Raw genomic sequence first — 20433 nt, forward strand, 5'->3', positions numbered from 1 at the left:
AGGAATTAATGATTGCTTATAATTTTAACTGATTTATTGAAAGCACAGACTAAATTAGATGTTCTAAAAGGGAGTGGTCATATCTGTGATCATCTCTATTTAAAATTACTGAAAGGTACATTTGAGTATTCCATCATACCATTTTTATTTATCTTGATTTTCTAGGCAATAATTGTTACAACAAAGCACAGATTTCATAAAGCAAGCCCATCAGTATTTCTTCCTTTTAGTTAGACTTTGTCACTATAAATAGCTTTCTCTTCTTGAAGATTCTTTTAACTCATCCTCTCATCAGAACTAATGGGTTTTATTGGTGATTTGAAGGTCAGTAGAATTGGTCTCTGTGCAAAAGAAGCATCTATTATGCTTCAGTAGGATAGCGTGTATTGCAGCGTTCTGGATAGGTGAAATTAATGTGGCTCAAGGACTCTTTTTTTACCTAAATTGACAAATATCAGTCATACTGAGAAGCCGAAGGTTGGATAGGAGGCACTTCAGCTTCATACTAGCATGTCAAGGGACAGCATAAAGTACTGGCATGTGTGATGGCAAATATGTAGAAAGAAAACTTAAGAAATTATTATACCTGACTCTATGTGAGCCCATATTCCCACATCTTTGCAATGTAATTAATTCCCTGATGAAGTCTATTTTACAACTACTTTTGTTTGATACACACTGTGCATGTAAACATAAAAGCGGGCAGAGTTGAAGAGAAGCCACGGAGGTTTGAGCACTCTGGTGTAAAGCACGCCTTGACTTGTCTTACTGAAGAGCCAAACCTCAGAAACCTTGGGTGAATTCAGAGCAGCGCTTGCATCTGCAGCCTGCAGCTGGGACTGTGTTTGGAGGTGGTGGGAGTAACTTCGAAACCGCCTCCCAGGCTGTTTCAGTTGACAAACAGCAGCTGCCTAAGCTCTGCTGGCTTGAACTAGCAGGAAGCTGACGGATGTCCTGGTGAGAAGCAATACCTTGCTGGGTCATCCCAGTTTGAAGCCTCTACAAAAGACAAAATGTATTTGATTTATGACAGTATTTTTTTGTTTGACAGTTAACACACAGCAAACTTTCCTATTTGCCGTTGTAGTTCAGTATTCTTACTGCTCCTCCATATATATATTAGAGTTAAATGAAGTACACATCTGTGCTTGTTTGCATACTAGAAATACTGACACTTCATTAACTGCCCCTTGTAGGAGCAGAGTTTTAAAGTGTTGTCTCTGTTGACATACATGTGTGTGTGTAGATGTTTTAATGTATCTGTGTAACTTCTAAAACTTTATGACAAGTGTTTTTATTGTAGCTGTATTTTTAACTTCACATGAAGTTCTCAGTCATCATCCTGACATTATGACGATCCTGGTAACTTCAGTAATTACTTTAGAGGAGAAAGTGCTCAGCATAAACTTCTGCATACTGAAAGCAGTAGTAAAGAAATATAATTTGTTTTCTTTGATTTTAACTTTGTTTCTTAGCCAAAAAAGCAATAGTCTTTATGGTTATATATGTACAGCTATTCTCAAATTATGGTGATGGCATAAGATGCTGGGTTTGTTCAGACATGTGTACCAGTATCAATTTAATTCCTTTTAAAATCTGGAAGATTAGATTTAAGTAATGCATTTTAAAAGTATTACTAGTAATTTTTTGTTTCAGGTTCTGATTTTAAGAAAATCTTTCAGTTAAATGGTAAACTTCAAACATATAGGTACTACACATCAGTTTCTCAGTTTTCAAATCTTGGATTATTTTTCTTCTGCTGTTTTTGTACCAATAGTCTTTGGTGGGATAGTTTTTCGGTAGTTGTGGTGGTTATAATCAAGGAGTCCTTAAGTAGGATTGGAGATTGGCAAAGCCATTAGTGTGGCAAAGTTTAACAACGTAGAATCTGGGAATCACGGTCTCACTTCTATCCAGAACAAGAAGCTTGAATATCATTTCAAGAAGGAATGCTTCAGAAATGCTCAAATAACCAGCTCATGCTCAGTCCTGTAGTATTATAGAGCTGTAAATGGATTCTGCAAGTCACCTCTCTTATCTCATTTACACAGCTAATTTTTTTTATTTTGCTAGAGACATTAATTTCACAGTGTTAGATAGTTTAATTTCCTTCCTTTCTATTTTAGTAGACTGTCAGTGCAGATATCAGCATCTCTGACATGCCATTTTTTCTGTATACAATACGGTCTATCTTGTGGCTCTATGCAGCAGTAGACTGGCCCAGAAATCACAATCTGGGATTATTGTCTTTGTGTATCCTCAAGGAGTAATATTTTAAAGTCACTGCATCTGTTGGTACTTAAGAGCACGAATTTTACTTTTTATTTTTGCCAGTTTTTACCATCTGTGTTTCTGTTTTTTGGCTCCTTGATTTAATTTTTCAGTTTAATTTCTCAGTTGCACAGGGATTTCTTTCTTTCTCACACATGCTCTTTTTGACTAATCCGTGAACTTACATTAAAAAAATGAAATTTATAGCAGTTGCATAGCAAGCTTCTTGGCCTCCATAATTTGGCTTTTTAATAATAACTTTTTATCGAGTCTCTTCTAGTAAATGCACGTCATTTTTGGAAGTGAAGTAACTTTTATTAGACTTTGTTTAAGTTTTAGAAAATTAGTTTGGATTAAATTGAAGCATTTTGGCGGGAAAAGCTCACTTGGTCACATTAAACACATTCTAGTCTTTCATACTCATTTAGTTTGTAATACTCGAGGGAATAATTTTCTTGAGAAATCTGTGTTATAATCATAAACAGACATAATTCAGTAATTTTCTCATGAAACATTGGCTGAAGTTTTGGCACTAACAACTTCAAACTCACACAACCAGGAACATTTTTGTTTAAATTCCAAGAATAATACTAATGAAATATATTAAAATTGAAACAAAATATACATACAATGTGTTACAGACTGTTTTCAATAAAAAAGATGTATCTTCATCAATTGAATAAATGTCACATGAATACAGGCATGTTTTAACATTTCAAGAATGTTCTGATAGCGCTGTAGTCATTTTCTCTGCTTAATCCCTTTTTTTTTTTCAAAATATGTAAATACATTTCTAATGTATGAGGGTAACTGTGTAGCTTATCTATTAAATATTTTGCTTCTGTATGTGTTTGTGAATATTGAAAACTCCACTGCTGCTCTGTTCTTTTTCTTGGAGTATGTATTTTGCTTCCTGCTTAAAATATAATACATTCCTTAAGGTCAAATTTAATAGCATTTTTTAAAACAAACTGGTTTGTTTTTAGTCTCTTTCAAATATTTTGTAACTGAAGAGTTGAAAGTTTACTTTTAACTTCTGGTATACTTGCTTGCTCATAGTTGATTTTCAAACCAGGATATGGACCTGCTTCTGTTTTTTTGACCTTTTTGCTTTTCCCTCCATGGTTTCTAATGAATATTTTGCATAGTGTTGCATAAAACGATGAGGAAGAGTTACATTAAAATACCAGCACTAGCAGGTAGAAGCACGTTCCTTTTGGAATGCATGACTCCACTAATCTGTAGGACCTTTTCTGTTTGTGTGGACTACTTTAAAATATTTTTTTAACAATGTTGTAAATGCTCAAAAGACCAAAAGAAGTATTTTGTTCAATTGAAAAAGCATTTTTTGAAAGGAAGCGTTGCTGTGAATTTCCAAGAAGCTGAATTAGTTGTCTTCTATCTACATATGCCTATAGTGTTTCCTAAATACACTCTGTAACCATTTTTTTACTTTTTTGCAAAACTGTGAGGACACTGTAGTTTTTCACAGAGTGATTTGAGCTTTTGTTCCACTCAGTTCCTGCTGCGTTTTAAAATTATTTTCACTGCTATGATTTGTTGTCTATAGGGCTCTGTAGTGCCAGTAAAACTGATTGCCTTTGCTGTCTTTGGAAAACAAGTTGGTCTCCTCACGAGATGGAGCTGTTACAGTATGTGAGCAGAAGCATGCATGCATTGGTTATTCCGGAGTTCTGGTTCACTTTGGGATGAGGGAATTGAAGCAGTGTTAAGAAAAGGGGATTTGAAGTGCAGTGATGAGAGCGATTGTCCTTCTGAAGCATCCCTTCTGAACTGGAGCCTTGCTCCTACCTTGAATCTGAACTGACTCTGTAAGTCTAAGGATAACCTATATTTGAATGCCAGATACTCAGCCGTGTTTTTACTATATTTTTTAAGGGCTTGTGGGAAGCTAGGTGTATACTTTTATGTTAGATAGTTTCCCAGCTGACTAGTACATTGAATTAATTGAGAGTAGGAAGGGCTGGTTCAATTAATTTCCATCCCTTGTATCTCAGTCACTTTCTGCAACGACACATAAGGATTGATTACCATAGCAACAGTGTTTTACCTTGTACTACTACAAATGTGGTTAATGATAATAGAATTATCTAGTCATTTAAAATCCTATTATATTATTAGGTCATCTGAACCATCCTCTTGCTATATATTGACTTATTCCCTGTAGCTCATGTTGTACTTTTTTTCCATGTAGCTTTTACATGTGTTGATCAGTGGGGATTCTGCTTCTTCCCTTGGGAGACTTTTACAGTCTGATATATCGCCTGATTAAGGATGTTCTTCTGATATTTAGCCTCATTTCATCTCCTTTCTCCCAGCTACATGGATTTGTACCACATAGAAGTTCAGTTCTGATCTTCTTCCCTATCCAGAATTTGAAATTAATCTTTCTTCTTTACCTGCAACAGAATATAACCACTCAGTATTCATGAATTTCAAAATATCCTTATTGGGAAAAAACAGGTTACTAAACTCATTGTTTCTTCTTTTTCTTGACTACCTCTTTTTGACAGGAAAGTGCCTAGTACTCAAATACTCTTTAGATGATCTAAACTGTGTAGACAAAGAGTTCCCACTTTCCTGTGCTTAAATATGTTTGTTTCAGCATATTCACTACTAGACTGCTAGTTCTTATGTGTGCATCTCTGACTTACTCCATCTAATGTCTATAGAAATGAGTGAGTGGGAATATGTTTTTTCTCATAAAGCTCTAGAGATGCTCCTTAACTCTTGCCACAGTCAGTGGAAGTAACCTCTCAGTCTGCCCTGTGACCAGTCTAAATATAGATAGGCACAGGTATCTCTGCTATCATCTATATACACAGGTTGCATGCGTTATCCTATCTACCTAACATTACTTTTCCATCATAAGGAGAAGTAATTTCCAGTCATGTCCAAAGAGGACATGCAAGTGGAAATGCTTCTACTTCTGACATTCCCTCATCTGCTAAGTGTAGATTGGCTAGACCAGAAATTAGTTTAAAACAGATAAAATGAAGTACTTGCCTGCAGATTTGTCATACTGTGTCTGCTTTCTCAAAAGTTGTGGATTTATTAAATAAGACAAAATAGTGTTGACATTTTTCCATTAATCTGGTATTCTCATTGGTACTTAATGCTTTTGACTATTTTTTTCGTTAATATTTGATGTCATTCAGATGCCCATTTCTTTTGGTTTTACTCATTTACAGTATAAATAAGTACATATTACATTAATATTAATCCATACTACCCCAAGAGTGCAAAAGTCTGGGAATTGCCAATTGAAATTACTTTTAGAGCTGAATTTGCTCCAGAAATATTTGAAGCTGCAGTAAAAACCAGATATGTGAAATCTGCCTTAGTATTATCGTTGACTAATTCTTTAATTTGTGTCTTGTTTTTTTTTCAGGGTGTTTTTTGCTACTTTTTTAAAGATTCTTTTCCTTGAGATGTAGTCTAGATGACATTTCTCAGAATGCATTGCCTTATTTTTCTTCAAGTTTCAATTTCCTCAGTTACCAGGCTTCTCAGTCCACTAGTGTGATAAATCTGGAAAGTCTTGCAAAGCTCATTGATCATGTTTTAAAAGATTGTTTTAAACCTAAGTTGTTTTTCACTGGCAAATTTCATCACTTCATTTTTAACTTGCTCTTCCAGATTATTAATTCTTTAGGTAACATTATCATTCTGTGAGTCCCTTAGGAAAGTATTAACATTTCTGTTTTAAAAACTGTGTTAATATTTTCTGTTTCTCTGTGTGTATACAACCTCCTTCTGTTCCTTTTTTCATTAATACCTTCAACCTGGTTATACGTGAAGAGAGAGAGACAAGTGCATTTCATTAATTTTAACGAATTCCTCTTCCCTACACTGCCTAGAAGATGCATGTGCAACATATTTCTTTAAGTTTTGTTTGTCTTTTTGTTTCTAATTAAGCCAAACTGCAAAAAGGTTGTAACTATTAATATTAAGGAACTATTCTGAGACTGTAAGTAGCTGGGGGTAGACCACCAAAAAAAAGAGAACCTATTGATTTTAATAAATGAAAATTCCCAGGCTTTTGAACTCATCTATTTGTTTCTTCCCATATTTTCTTCAAATCATGTCATTCTGTTGGAACACCATAAGCTTTATTAATTTCAGTGAGAAACCACAGCTTTGTCACTCAAATTGTCACACCATTTTATGTGTTTTTTTTTAAAAAACTGTCCTTACTGTTTCACTCCATCAGTTCTTACTTATAAGACATAGTGACCTTTGTCTTATTTCAGAGATTCACTCTCTAGTCTCTTCAAGATTTGAGTTCTGTGATGATAAAGCAAATGATTTTCTCCCTCCCATCTAGTCATGAGTAGTGGTAGGCCTTTACTGTCCTTTCTCAAATTTGCTGGCATATAAGGAAGTACAGATTACACACCAGTTCTAATGACATCAAACCTGACTTCCCAAGGATGAGGGAAAAGCCTGTTAGCAAATGACTTGAGCTGCCTATTCTAGCCACTCTTGCCTTGTCCTTTGAAATAGCCAGAGCTGACCATAAGAAGGTACTAGAATAGCCCAGATAGTCTGAAACTTGATATAGCCTGTGAAATTTGAAAGTGGAAGTGCCTACACTACAGATCTTGCCCAGGGATGCAGTGGAAGAGGTTCTTAGTGCAGTTTGATTTTTAAAGTTACTTCTTACTGAAATCCCAGCACTTGCTTGTTCTTCAGGTTTCTTCAAGCTTTCCTTTCATAGGTTGAAGTAAAAATCTTCAGAACAGTAGCATAATAGTGCTTGCTTTTATCTGGTTTCCTAGAAGTGGATTTTTTTTCCAGTTACAGTAAATAGGCATGAAGAGTTAAAGCAAAATAAACATTTCTTCAAAGAGGTCTTAGAGTGGACTGACTTCATTGACAGACTTGTCTGGGTTTCAAATGGGAAACTGATAACAAGTTCCTGTACGTTTCGGCAGCCTCAACTTGCCTTTAGCTAGTTGATAACTGATAAGTGGTAACTAAGAAAATCTTACATAAAAATCTGAATATTTAAATGTGGGGTTTAACAATGTCTACCACCTTTTAAACCTAACAGAAAAAAGTTGTTCCCTATCAAATTTTGTTACCAAAGATGCTGTTGTTAACCTTAAAAGAGTGTTTATGTAGACATCTGTGTATGAAGTACCATGACTTTTTGAAGAAGCAAAGCACTTGGGCACATGCCTCTCTCAATGTGTATATGATTTCCATGCTTTTTACCTTTTGGGGTTTTTTGGCAGGGTGGATGAACCAGAATTCAATCACAAAATCTGATGGTTTTTTCCTTCTGTTTATGCATCATAGCTTTTAATGAACTTGGGAAATGGCATTTAAAAGCATTGTTGTGCCTCTGTCTTATTGTGATTTCCTCTAAGGAAGGTGGTGGAATTTGACTAGTTTGTATGAAGTTGTTTAGATAACTACATATGTGGTGACAAGTGAAGTTCTGCTTTAGATTAGAAACTGTTAGGGAGAAAAACAAATTATAGTAAATAGATCAGCAGTATACAAGATTAAGTGGGATTTATTCCTGGAAAGCATGCTTATTTTCAAAAAGAGGGAGTACTGAGATGGCAACTTCAGTGGACAAAGCACAGTCATTTAGATTAGTTGAAAATAGGTAGAATTTTGAAGGAGGAAATAGAAGAGGGATGAGATTGGACACAGAGCAGTGCAAGTTACTTTATGTTGAAATGAGTACCTTGAGCTGTATGTGGAACTGCAGGTGAACATTTTACCTTTCAAACAGTCTGAGGCCACAGAGTTAGACACATTTTAAGTCATCTCCGTTGCTGAAAGAACAGTCTTGGCCATGCTTTGCTTCCTCCCTTGTACCTTCCTAAGCTTTTTTGAGACTATTAATTAGACTGAACTGGACCTGTCTGGGAAATGTCACCAATTAAAATTGTTTTTATTTAACATGAATTTAAATTTACATCATTTGTATAATAATACAAATGCTTGAATAAGCAGAAAGGAGAAGATGGACAGAGGGATCCAGTGATGTACCATCTGGGGAGGGGAAAAGATAGGAGTTCTGCTTTTGACAGATCACATCTGTGGCTTGCACTGGCCTTGCTGGATAAGGAAATGCCAGGTTGAAGGGGCAAGACAGTGGAAATGTAATTGCTTGGAAATCCTGTACCTCCATTATATGTGCTGAATTCACTCCCTACTGCTTTGACTTGGGGTGAAAAAGGAAGGGAAATAATCACGTGAGGAAGTAAGGTCCCTGAGAAGTTTTTAGAACTTCATTACATTGAGGAGCTGATACCTCTTGAGGTGCAACACTGGACACTGGACACTGGATAAGCCAGTTCTTGAAATGCCTTCCTTTTTGTATAACTTACAGTCAATTTGCAGAGTACTTCTGGAACTGTGGTTATGGCACTTGTGTGATGTGTACTACACTTTGTTCCTCAGTACATTTCAGACAAAGAGGTCTTCTTTTGGGGTCCCTGGGTAGCTTAGTGAGGTGCTGGTGATGATGCGGTTTGGCTCTTTCTTCATGTTTCATCAGGTGTCATGTTAGGATTGGATGACAGCCATTGATGTGCATATGCTGCTGTGTGCTTGGGACTGAACTCCTCCAAGGAAATCAGAGCTTCCCTCAGCCTCTCTTCAGGGGCAGTGGGGCCTGTGGTGCTGTCTACTGCCCTGCACGGGGAATGACCGACTGTCTGCAGTGATGAATCTAGATGTTTTTGATGTTTTTAGAAATTTAGTTAGTGCTGTTTTATTTTTGAAGTTCCATTTTTAGATTCTGTTGGTTTTGGTTGATTTCAGGAGTACATGGGAGTAATTTACATTTTTCTGAAACACTCTGTCTCAGAGAAATCACCCAAAACTGAAAACATCTGAGACTGTAGATGAACCTCAAAAATATATAAAGAAATCTACAGTGTCTCAGTTTCCTCAAATAAAGGAAGAATTTGGAGAATAACTTTTAATCTTCCTGAGGGTGCATTGAAGCTAAAGTCATTACAGTCCATGAAGCACTTTTGCCATACTGTGCTGGAGGGTACTACAGAAGTACTGAGTACTATTTATTTTAAATTTGATTTAATGCTTTTGATTAAAAAATTAATAAAATTGTCATAGACCAGATTGTAACCCTGTAGGCACTTGGAATGGAGCATTCGTAAATGAAGCATTTACTGAGAAGTTTGAAATTGTTTTTCATGTTGACTTCAGCAAAACAAATTGAGCAAAGAACATTGAAAAATGCTACAGTATTTTCTGTTATTAAAATGGTGAATTTGTTTGGTGCCTAAGGTAAAATCCATGTTGTGCAAAAGACCAAAAAAGAAAATGTTATGGCATAACAGGGGAACTTAATTGAAGCAGTTTTAGTGGAGTTTCCGAGTGAAGAATGAGGTAAAAAGCAAAAAGTGGCATGCAACTGTGGAATTCAGCAAAAGAAAAGACAAAACTGCAAAATGATAAAATCTTATCACTTACACAAGCTTTGCACAGGAGCTGAGAGCAGGCTTGGGTGCCTTGTGCCTCTGTAGTTGAGGCCGAGTGCCCTGCATTGCTATCGCAGTGCCAGGGCTCCCTTGAGGTTTTTATTTCCCTGGGACATGGGACCAAGCCCTTGCATGATTTTGTTCCTTTAGGGCATGAAGAGCTCAAATGACAGGAATTAACTTTAACCTATGGAAGTTAGGGATCCTTTAGTTCGAGTGTGTTTGTCCATCTATGTGGTGTGTAACAGAAAAGACCTTTCATACATATTTGTAGTTATTCTAGGAGTAAGAATTTAAATAAAAAAATGCTGAATGTTAGCAAATCCTAATAAATGAGAACCAAAGGCAAATCACTGTCTAAATGCAAAGAAAACCCATGTACTGTTATTTAAGCAAGAAGTTAAAATAGGATAATTATGCTTTGCTAGTTCTTTGAGCAATAATAACACAGTGATTTTTAGTAACACAAAAGCCAAACCTTTGGAAATTATGTTTCCTAGATGAGGTGAAATTCAAAGTTAAATAATACTTGCTAACTTTAAACTCTCACCAATATAGGGACTTCTACCTTAAGGGAAAACAGATATTTTAATTAAATTTTTAAAAAGCCAAGTCTTCAATAGGCTTTCTGATGTCATCCCTAAACAGTCCTAAGCCATGCCGAGAAAAATATCTAGAATTGAATTTTGTTATTAAGATGCCTATGTGAGTAAAATGATGTTTTGTGTGACAGAGAACAGAGTGCCATACTTTTACCTTGCCTCTAAATTGACTCTTATATTTAGTACTCGAGGGGATCGAACTGTTCTGAGTTGGCTGAAGCTAGTGAATTCCTTGTGTGGTGATACAGATCTGCAAATCAAGCAACAAGGGACTATTTCAGATTAAAAATGAAAAAAGAAATGAGTAAAGATAAAAGAGCTATGAGACCTGTTTGAAAATTGCCTAATGACAAATTCAAGTTGCTAAATAAGAAATGCTTTTTGTATCTTAAAACAAAAAAAAAAAAAAAGAAAAAAAATCCCCAGACGAGTGAAAATCACTGACTTTGAGAAGATTAGGTTAATAGTAATATATTCAGGAGTGTTACAGGGAAAATGTGTAGTGATTTATGCAGAATTTTCTCCTTTCCTTTGTATCGATATCAAGGGGAAACTATGTGACTCATCTATAATACATCTCTGCAGAAGTCTTTCAGATCTCTAAACTTATAGGTGGAGGCATGTACATTTGGTTTTCTGCAGGGGAAGAAAGTGTGTGTCCCAGTTTCACATATCTATTGTCACTTTTGGCTTTAAAAAATCATGCAGGACTTAATGACTTCCTTTTTTTAAAAAAAAAAAAAAATCTACATAGAGAATAAGCTACTTTGTCAGATTAAAGGAAAAAAATATTTAAAATTCTGTTGCTCTACATTACTTACAAGCAGGTGAACTCAGTGTGGATCTATTTATAGGAGAACTAATGGATGTGCCTAACTTGACCTACTTTAGACTACTCCACAGAAAAAAACCAAACACACTATAGTTGTACCACTGCCATATAATTTTTTTTTTTTCTTATCTTAAGAACAAAATAATGTCTTTACTGTCTTGGCCTTCTAAATATGTACGTATGTTTAGAAGCATTTGTTTGTTTGTTTACTGGATACCATAGTAACACTCCATGTGACAAGTGTAGTGTGAGGTGTTTTTTTTCCTTCATAAATATCAACTTCTACATATAAAAATAATATTAGTTTTTTGTTCTTTACTGGTCATCCCAAATCTGTATAACTTGGAATTGTGTGGTAGGAAGAATTTGAGTTCTTAAAGAAAGCTAGATTTCATTTTGTAAAAATCACTCCCATTGTGAAATAATTCAAGTAAAGCATCTCCTACCAATGCAGGGGCAATTTTCTGTATATATGTAGACATCAATTAGCTAGGGGGAGGTGGTGGTATATAGAAGCATATGTATGTATCAACTAACGATGAAAAGGAAAAGAAATGGTATATGAAGTCATCAAGCAGAAGTATGTTTGTTACATGGGAAGTGCCACACTCCTGTTGGCTCACCATATGGGGATGTCTCTGTAAATGAGATAATTCCTTCATTATTCAAGGTAAATGACAAAAAGAGCATGGACAAAACCAGGCCTGACCTTTGGGATAAACTTTGTAGAGGATTCAATTATACATTGACCTAAAATTGTAGCCTCATTTCAAATACAGCTTATAACTATTTCCATAAAAAATATTTCCCATGACTTGACATCAAAGTATGACTTTGACTTTCTATTCAACATGAACACTAATATTTGTTTTAGACTGGCAGATCCTGGTGGTCTATATGTCAGTCTGTTAATCAAATGACAAGAGTATAAAATTTCAAAGATTTGAACATGGAAATAGTCTCCAGATAAGCCTTATTTAAAACAAACAAAGGCCATGACTTTTGCCTGTGAAACAGATATGTTTTGGGTGCTGAGGAAAAACAGAAAGCAGAATAAAAACTGTGACTAGGCAGTTACACAAAATGAATCCGTTTTATTTTTAAGGCAACAATCAATTTCAGGTAATTTGATATAGTTGTACATGGATCTATGAGATAAGTACTTCTCTTTGTAATACAGTGGACACAGCTATAATTTGTTATTGATTAGATCTTCAGAAAGCTCTTTAGATGCTTTGGTTAATACTGAAACTGCGGCAATCCATGCTTTTTGTATTTCAAATATTTAGCACAAAAGATGTGAGTATTTTCTTCTTGCATATAATCTTTCAATTAACTTTTTATCATCACATTGTTTTTTAGAAACTCATCCAGGCATGGGCCTGACTGTTCCAGTTAGCTAGGGTTGGTTTTGCTTATAGATTGCACTGTAAATGCATTCACAAAGCCATTATGTGATAAAATGTCTTGAGTTTTGTAATCATTGAGATACTTTACATCTAATAAAATGGTTAAAAAATAGGTTATGGACTGCAAGTGTTACCAAGTGATAAGAAAAGGAAGAGGTGAAGCCCCTGTGGTATCTTTGAGGAAAAATAAGTGTTTTGTGTCTCATGATCCTAAACTACTGCTGAGAATTAGGATCCATTTTAATATTACTACTTTTCAAAATCTTATATCTAAATGTCTTATCTTTATTTGTCTTTGCAAACATGAAGTATTTTCCACAGTATATTAATAGAGAAAAGCACTTTAAAGTGATTTTTTTCCATGATTGTATTTTGTATTGTATCACAAGTCAATGTAGGAATTAAGAAAGGACCCAATGTTGTCTTCGAAGTCTTTCTTTGATATAAGAAATAGATTATCAAGGTGTTATCTTAATGGGTTCAATTTGACAACAATTTACCCATGTATCAATGAACAGATATTTCAGGGACCAAACTGTCATCATTATAATGTTTTCTAATATGTTATGAGTATTATAATGATGCATATTTTTTGTGTACTTAGAACTGTTGCAAAATGGCTGACCATGAAATAGTAGTTGTGCTACAATAACACTTGGGTCTTCTTTAAAATGTCCCTTAAACATCATCTGATGGGAACAGCTACATATTTCTTTACCCATTTTATATTTCCTATCTGTAGAGGACCCTTGATGTAGAGCTTTGTTATGGCAGCCATCAGTTTACAGCACACCTCCTCCCTCTGCGTCCCACCTTGGACTGTCTGCAGTCCCAGAGAGTGATCTGGAGTGGGATGCCCTCAGCCTGGGGAAAACAAACGTTCTAGTTTTCACTCAAATAGCAAATACCATCTATGAAATATGATTATAATACGTATTGTGAACTGCCTGTGAATCAGCGTTGCTGTGGACATTACTGTCAGATCCCATTGTGTGGTGTTTCCCTTGTATGGGATTGCTGAGTCGCTTAACTGTTTGCAATTTTTTTCCTTTATTTTTCCCTCTCAATGTTCTTTCTCTGCTGGTAGGCATAGACTATTTGACTACATTAATTAATGAGTACATTTGATCAACAACAAAAAAACTGTAAATTTTAATGCATTTCACGCTGCTAGTTGGCAAGCTACCACTGTAAGGTCATGTCTGAGATTTTCTTTATTGTAAAGAAGTAGAACCATCAAAATGTCTGAAGTTAAATTCACTAGCAAGAAAACCTTTTGTCTAACCTATTAAAACTCTTAAAAGACTTTTTCACTTTTCAGTACTGTCTGTAGTGCCTACTTTAAGAAAGAATTAACTGCAGCAACATCTATTAAAAAGCTTTTTTAGGGCAAGCTCCATTAAATGGCCGAGCAGTATTGGTGGTGTGCTCCTGCTGTTAGCCTGGCTAGCTGTGTGACAGAGGTGTGTGCCATCAATTTGCTATAGAATATATGTGTGTGATTTCAGCGACATCTCAAAGGTTGTTGAGCCTCTAAAGACTATGGACTTTAGTAAACCTCTCAACTAATACATGCTACAAGATAATTGATATGCTGTAGGTCTTGCTCAGTTTTTATAAGCATTACAAAAAGAGTCATTAGGCATGAAAAAGTGATAATCAAAACTGAATTAAGTGTCATACAGGTTTGTCAAAGGAAGGCTGTATCAAATTATATTCATTGACTATCGGGTGTTCTGCTTTTTGGACAATAGGAAATCAAATACATCTCTCTTTAAATCTGTAAAAACATTTCCTGCCAAGGCGCTTCAGAACAGAAATAGTGCCATCATAAAGCCAACCCTTTCTAAGGCTCAGCTTGATCAATTTATTAAATGGGAAATAAGAGATGATTGCCTGTGATAGCAGGGGATGAATTTGATATTCATCAGAGACCTGGGAAATCCCTTTCATTCTGTACTCCTCTGTGTCTATATGGTATCTATTCACTGTTTTGACTGAGCAAGGCAAATTTCATTTTAGAGTAGTGAGACATATAGAAACTATACACATATTGCTATTTCCAGTTGTGGAATGACCATGCACAAAAATATGAGTAAAACAGGGATGACTGAGATGTAAGGAGAATATTAACTTGTACATATATAAAAGATGAAATTTTCTTTGTGTGTTTTTTATGTTAAAGTGAATAATAATTTAATGTAATTAAAGTAATGTTATGTAATTTCTCCTCTCTGTCTCTCTGGATTACTGATAATAGCAGTGCACCTAATACAGGACTGATGTGGATTACACAAAGCTCTCACCTAATTATTTGTGCATATATATGTGTTCAAGATAGAAATCCTGGGTGGTTTTTTTGGGGGGGGGAGGGAGGTGGGTTTATTAAATAACTTCTGGTTTTCCCCCTTATGATCTTTGTAACTGCTCTTCAGATTTGATTGAAAATTGCCATTCTCTGGAGATTTGGCAGGTTAATCAAGAAGTGAGGACATTAGCACAAAAGCCTGATACTGGTATATTTGTGCTAGTTAAGACACAAGAAAATAGGTCCCTTGGGAGCTGTTTCCTATCAAGTCTGATCATACGGAGAGAGAACCTACTTTATACCAAATAAACATTTATAAAACACAGCTGTTGGGAGACTAATAGTAAGTATGGTCTCTTCTTCATAATTGTTACAGAGAAGTGCAAAAGAATAAAAAGGGAAAAGATGAAGGGAAGGGCATATAAGCAATATTTTTGTTGTGTCCCAGCTGGGAAAAAATAATAGTGTTCAGTCTTTCAGGAGCTTTTAGATATTGATAATGTGTCCTTCTCTACAGTAAAATCTAAAGTATCTCTTGGACAACGTGTTCTGTTCTTTTCTGTTTGGTATTTACAGTACTTTCACTCAGTGGGCTAAATTTTTTAAAAATTAAATACTAGAAAACAAACAAGCTTGAATTCTTCTTCCAAAACATCGAGACTGTGTATTGGCAGGCTTTTATCTGCAGGGGGGTGTATGTGTGATCTATTTGCGTTGTGTTGCTCACACCGGTAGCTCTGCCTGTTTACTGCGGTGGTGCGATTGCTTGCCATTTCAAGACCCTGCTTTCCGTTTGTAATGCTAGTACAAATTCTGAAAGTGTTGTGTAACAAGAACATCCACCCTATGTGAAAGTACTTTGCTGCAGTTACTCTGTAGACTAGTAAGAATACAAACCAGGTTTAATTATGTTTTAAAAGAATGTTCCTTTGTATAGCTCTTGTGTACCTGTGTCAGCCCATCTTTCTGTTGAGGCTGGATCTCTTGTTCAGCTAACAACTACATAAGTCGGAAAAAAAAAGGGTTTGTGTGCAGTTGTGAACAGCTTTACTACAAGTTTTCAAGTCTGGGATCTAACTTTGAGATCTAACATTGAATACTGATCTCAGACTGGTTGAACATGCTTCCCCAGGTGAGGGCGCCACAGTGGGGCTGAGCTGGCTGTGATGCCGGCTTGTGCTTGCTGTGGGGTGAGACTTGGTGTGGATGCTGAACAGGAGTACCTTGACTGTCCTGGATTTCCATAACCCCCTTCCCAGCACTTGGACAAGGTGGAGGACTAAGCTCTCTAAATTTACTGTCAGTTATCAGCAAAGTCAGTGCAGGAAGGCTAAGGTTTGGGAAAGGGTGTTGGAGATGCAGGTAGAGACACAAGAGGAATGAATTTACCACTACAGGTCGTGGAAGTGAATGAAGGAAACATTCAGGGGAGAGCTCAGTGGTGAAACAGCACAGCTCTACACACACGTATTACAGTGTACTTTACTTACAGCTTCCTTTTCTTTAGTGTTAACTTGGATATACTCAGTACACAAGGATAGTTGCTGTTTATGCAAGTGACAAGTCAGTATTTTTCTCTTGCATTGGTCAGTGTTATTGACCTTGCCATAGGGTGTTAAAATGAAAGCAGAGTTACTTTGGTTCAACAATTAATATACCCAGTTACTTTCTGAACAATAATGAAGTAATTATTATATCCCATTGAACTGGAAAAAACACACCCAAGTCGAACACCTTTACTCAATTTTTTTCAGTTATTGGTAGAATGGAGATGATGTTATTGAATTTGAGAGATAGGATTAAGTGTTCAGGGAAGACAGATTTATACATAACCTGCATATGCCTTCAGAGCCCATTTCTTATTTTGCCTGGCTGAAGTAGATTAGAATTGGCACATTCTCAGACCAGGCACCTGGAAATAAAGACTGCACAAATTAAAGGTGTAGGAATATATTGAGACTCTGTGGCAGCTGTTGAGTTTTCTACAGGTAATTGTTAAAAGATAAAGGAATGTGAAAACATTTTGATTATGTTTTTTTGGAAATTCATTAGAGGTTTGTTGAATAGCAGAGATGGCTGGAAAAGTGTTCTTTGAAAATGAAATAGTGACTGGTAGTAATTATGGATTACTCGGAGACAGGACCTGATATTTTAATAATGAAAGGTAAAACGTCCAGTAAGACAGAGAAGGCATGATTGGTCTTGAGCTGTGGGAATGAGACAAGGCAGTCTTCACTCAGAAATAATCTGAACAAGTGTGAATTAAAAAGACTGTCTAGTTTCCTGTATATGGAATAACATTTCTTAACTCTGAGGATTTTGTAATCCTAAGAAGTGATAGAGAAATTTCCTTCAAAAATACAAAGCAAATTGGCAATTTTCCGTATGTATTTCGTTAATGCTATGTGGATGAACTGTGAAATGGACCTTTTTATAGGCAGAACTGCTAGCACTAATAGTCCATTTTGAGCTGTTAAGATAATTTTTCAGGTTTTGAGTTGTTAATTTTATTATAGAACTTAGAACAGTAATGCATTTAAAAAATTATTTTTAGAACAATGGCAATTAAAAAAAACTGCAAGAATCTGCTGCTGTCTACGTGCAGGGAAACTTGACAGTTGCAAGACACAGAAATTTTGTACAGATCAATTTAAAAGTAAGAATAACTCTTAGTAATCTCTAATTCTCTGAAAGTAGCTTAAAGCAATTTCAAGAAGTTTCCTTTCTGTTTGATGCCGTTGTTCAAAGTTGTCATTCTGTTGCTTAATCTCCACATTAGTAGCCTAAATACAGGACAGATGGCAAAGATATTTTACGGGCACTTACATCCATGTCTAGTGGCACAGCCAAGCCTGGGTGAGAAGCCCTGGCTTGAGAAGCCCTGAGTCATCTCATCCAAAGGGAATTGTGGGGAATTTTACACTGAACACATCAGGATATGTAGAAGTACATTGGAAAGGGTGCTTTAAATTTTCCTCAGTGCTGTAAAAATAAAATTATCTTTTAATTTATTTCAATTTTGGAAAACAAACATGATTTAGTGGCTGTATGTTAAAAGCTGAATATTTTTATGTAGCAGGAATAGGTGTTTTTATAGGGAGAAACCTTACAAGTTTGGGAATTTGCTCAAATCAGTTATTTCTGAGAAATATGTGCAAGAATATCCATCTGGATGCTCAGAAACTTTCTCGCTCTTCTAAATTATCTTTTCCTTGTTTTACCTGAAGATAGCACATCCAGGTGGATTTTGCCTTTCAGAAGAAAACAACTTTCCAAATAAATAATTGCTTGATGCAGAGTGTTTCACAGTTAGTTACTTTTCTTAGTAAATCAGAATTTTAAGTCAAATCCCTCTGCAGGTGTCCAATTTTTCTCTCAATCTACTTCAATGTAAATAAAAATCTGTTATTTTGAGAAGCATAGAGAAACTGATTACTGTAATATTAAAGATTTTTTAAAGGATACATCATACATCTGTTAATTATGACAGTAGTGTTTGCTTTAGATATGTGATTCTCCTCTGAGCACCTATTTACACAGGCACATGCATGTTTTTGATACAGATCTGTCTGCTGTCCTGGAAAAGCCAGAGGCGTATGGGAGCCACTGACTCTTAATTGCTTGGATAACTGACAGCAAGTCAGGTTCCAAAACTTGCTGTGTTTATAATTCTTGATACAAAAGGCACAAAAAGTAGATGTAGTGTTGCCAGATAGCATCTGTTTTACATTTCTTTGATTTGCAGTTTATGATGTATTATATCCTATAGGCAGGAGGCAGGCAAGTTGACTGTTGCCTTCTGTGCTTGGGGTCAGGCAAAGGAATGCTCCTGCCCTTGGCAGAATAAACCTCTGGATTACCAGGTGGGACAGAAAGAAAACAGCATATGCAAGTGGAGAGGTTTAAGTGTGAGCTGACATTAGGAGGCTCTGGGTACGAGAGTGAAGATACTACCAATGCTGAGAAGTGGTGAAAGGAAAGACTTCTACAAGGATTTAGCTTGAATCTTGCATGGTGGGCTGTACCCCAGGAGGGTGCTGGAAGTGGATCTTTTGAGCAGATCTGAAGGACTGCCAAAAAGACTGAGTGGGGCAAGGGGAGTTTAGTTTAGAGTTACTTTGACCTGGGCAAGGGAAAAGCTTGTGAGGCTGGAAGATGTTGAAGTGTATGACCCAAGTGGTACGAGGTGAATGATGCCTTCATTGTACATCTGTAGATGTCTGCTAAAATGACACACATAAAGTCAGATGTTTATTTGTTCGTGTAGGCTTATCTACTAGTAGGTAGGATGTTATTTCAGTCTCTTCTCATGTGTATATGTACTTATTGTATGTTTGTTTGAAAAGACCATACATGGAAAATCACCAAAAAATTGTATTATTGAAGTAACATTCATTTGTGATCATCTTTCATCATAGCTGAGATTCAAAATTGTGTTTCATCAGCAACTCTCATTTTAGACTTTCAGATAACAGCTTCAGCGCAATATAAATGCTTACATAGTTTTCTACAATCAACAGTGTCTTTAACTTTAAAATAAGAAACCCATGGCAACAGGGATCTGCAAGATGCTCTATGAAACAGGGTGAAACACTTCTTTTTAATGTGAAACAACTCCAAATGTTCTGATTTTCCTATAGCTACACCTTTTTGCATGTAGCTTCTGAATTGTCATGGAGATTTGAATATCTATTTATTAATTTTTAAATTTTATGCAGTGGTACATACAGAACTTCAGCTGAAGTCAGTAAATATAGAAATGTAAACACTATCTTATGTCATATTTATAAACTACACGGATTATCTTGGTTTATAAGCAACTTTTACTATATGGAAAATGTTTTATTTTGAGTTCTTGTTTACATTCAAAATGCAATTCTAGGCAAGTTCAAGATGCTGGTTAACCTTTGAAATGTATTGCTTACCTAGTGCTTAACAGAGACAGATGATGAAGAAGTGCATATTAAAGCCTCTCAAAACACAGGATCATCAATCTTCAAGTAGCTGGGATTCATGCAGTGCACCACTATCCATGATGCACAGGGCATATCTACCAGCCATGGAAGCTTCATGCATCCAGCCTCCTGCTTTTGCAGATTCTCAGTGGAAATGTCAATTGGACATTGCCAATTACCGCTGAATGTCTTTAATATCTCTTCAATAATTTAATACGTTGGCTGACTCTCTGTGCTACACTCATAACCTGTCACTTATTATTTTACTGACCTGATGGCTCTGTCTCTAGAATCTAAGGCCATGTTTGAAAACCACTGTTCACACTTAACATTTTCTGTTTGCTCACATGGGGAACTTAAAAGGACAAGCTTCTATTGAATAACCCAGGTGTAAGAATGGGTTTAGATCTTCTTACTGGTAGTCCTTGAATTACCTTGATCTAAATTTGAAAGTAAGCTTTCACAACTTTGACATTAAAATTATACATTTGGTGAATAATGTATGTACTTTTTGGAAAGTCAAATTAAAATAAAATCAATTGGTTAGCATTAGAACCTCACGTAAC

General features: G+C 35.8%; 1 protein-coding gene across 12 annotated transcripts in view; it reads left to right on the plus strand.

The window, feature by feature from the left end:
* The window catches only part of PARD3 (par-3 family cell polarity regulator), a 453311-nt gene that overhangs the window by 210175 nt on the left and 222703 nt on the right, over nt 1-20433 (plus strand). The window lies entirely within an intron of this gene.

Source organism: Colius striatus, chromosome 5 (assembly GCF_028858725.1).
Source record: "Colius striatus isolate bColStr4 chromosome 5, bColStr4.1.hap1, whole genome shotgun sequence".
NCBI classification, from domain to species: domain Eukaryota; kingdom Metazoa; phylum Chordata; class Aves; order Coliiformes; family Coliidae; genus Colius; species Colius striatus.